Here is a 2,217-nt window from a genome sequence, read left to right on the forward strand (position 1 = left end):
TAAACAGATATACTGGAGCTGTTTTCAAAACACACAAACAGGAGTATGTCACTCCTCTGCATAAAAACTTTCCAATGCCTTACAGAGTGGGTCTCAGCTTGGCATCAAAGGTCTCTCACAATCTGATGACACCCTACCATTCTGGTCTCATCTCTCACTATTCCCTATTAATATATCCTCTGCTCTATCTATAGGAAGTGTCTTATTCTGCCCGGAATACATCACACTCTTTTCTCATTGCCTTCACATCTTTTCAGTTCTCATTCCCTCTACCTAGAATGTCTTCTCTCATAGGTTCCTACTAATCTTTCAAGACCCAACTCAAAAGTCACCTCCTCTGTGAAGCCTTTCTTATCTATAGAAGCAGTATACACAGCACAGAAGACTGTGGGGGCACCTGGGTGGCTCAGTCAGTTAAGCATCTGACTTTGGCTAAGGTCATGATCTCACAGTCCGTGGGTTCAAGCCCCACATTGGGCTCTTTTCTGACAGCTTAGAGCCTGGAGCCTGCTTCAGATTCTGTGTTTCCCTCCCTCTCTGCCCTCCCCGATTTGTGCTCTGTCTCTCTCAAAAATGAATAACTGTTAAAAAAAAAAAAAACTTTTTTAAAAAAAAGAGAAGACTGTGGAGCCATACTATCTGGATTCAGATCAGGGTTGACATTTAGCCAATACTCACTGGCACAGCCATGCCAAGTATTAAAACACTGATATATTTCTATAGTGGTTGGCAAGCAGTTTGCTGCCCTGAACCACTCAACTGTCCCCCCTTAGCACCTATCACATACCCCCAGGATCCAAAGGTCAAAGCCTGGAACAGCATGAGGCCTCTAGGGCCACAGTTCCAAAGCTATGGTCACATCACTTCTGATTACACAGTAGGTATACAATGTGAGCACTACTCCTAATCCCCAAAGACTCGTTTGGCCCCTCATTAGCAAAACCTGGGAAGTTATTTCTTATCTGTAAAGTAAGGATAAGAGTACTGATCTTGTTAAGATTAAATGTTAATACACAAAGTACTCACATCACTGTCTAAGCACTCAACAAATGCTAGTCATTTTTTTTTTCTTTTTCATCATCTTCACTGCCATTTACTGAATGCTTTCTCTGTCTGAAGAAATTTCAGTATGAGTTGTCTGAATTAACACAAATGTTTCTAAGATTCTTTCTCAGTGTATAGAGCTTTTCCTAAAAGGAATTGTCCTGGCCCCAGGATTTCTGGGTTGGAGGGGCTTAGGAGTAAGTTTTGTTTTGTAGTGGGGAAGGATTTAGGTGCCTTCGTCTTCAGAGAAGAGCACTATACTGTACCATTAGACACATGGACAGTTGCTTCCACAACTCTGTTCTCTGGTACTGTGCCTCTCAAATTCTGTTCCAACGAGCTCCCCTCAGGGAAGTGAGGAACAACCTTGCTGAGGGGACTGAAAGGGGCAGGGGTAAAATGGGGCCAGGTGAGAAGGAGGCTCATCTGTCCTCTGCTGCAACCAGAATAACTTCATATTAGTCTGTTTCATGATATTGGGCTTTCTTTGGAACAAGAGGTACTGTGACTAAGAAAAATAAAATAATTCAAAACCATTGCTGTTAAAAGCCTTTTAGGCAGCCACGCTCCTAACACGTGGAGATGTCATTTTATCACGGTGGGTGCATGGTGGTTTTGTAACGAAGTTTCCCATGACCCTAATTTACACCTTCCTCCTGAACAGACCCTGTTTTTTTTTTTTCCTTTTCATTGAAATACAGGCAACATACAATACTTCTTAGTTTCAGGTGTATAACACAGTGATTCAACATTTATATACGTAACAAAATGCTCACCAGGATAAGTGTAGCTACCATCTGCCACCATACAACATTATTACAATGTTATTGACTATATTCTCTATGCTGTACTTTACATCCTATAACTTATTTTGTAACTGGAAATTTGTACTTTTTAATACCCTTCACCTATTTCATCCATCCCCTCAGCCCTCTCCCCTCACCAGTGTGTTCTCCATATTTATGAATCTGTTTGTTTCATTTTTTTTAGATCCCACATATAAGTGAAGCAATGCAGTATTTTTCTTTTATTTCACTTAGTATAATATCCTCTATTATAGGATATAATAGAGGTCCATCCATGCTGTCACAATGGAAATATTTTATTCTTTTTTATGGCTAAGTAATGTGTGTGTGTGTGTGTGTGTGTGTGTGTGTGTGTGTGTGTGCACAC

The 2,217-nt window shown here is 40.7% G+C and overlaps 1 protein-coding gene across 1 annotated transcript in view; it reads right to left on the reverse strand.

Moving 5' to 3' along the window:
* Nucleotides 1-2,217, reverse strand: part of CCNB3 (cyclin B3) — a 53,690-nt gene that overhangs the window by 2,637 nt on the left and 48,836 nt on the right.

The sequence above is a fragment of the Crocuta crocuta genome, unplaced genomic scaffold (genome assembly GCF_008692635.1).
Source record: "Crocuta crocuta isolate KB4526 unplaced genomic scaffold, BGI_CrCroc_1.0 scaffold601, whole genome shotgun sequence".
In the NCBI taxonomy this organism is placed as follows: domain Eukaryota; kingdom Metazoa; phylum Chordata; class Mammalia; order Carnivora; family Hyaenidae; genus Crocuta; species Crocuta crocuta.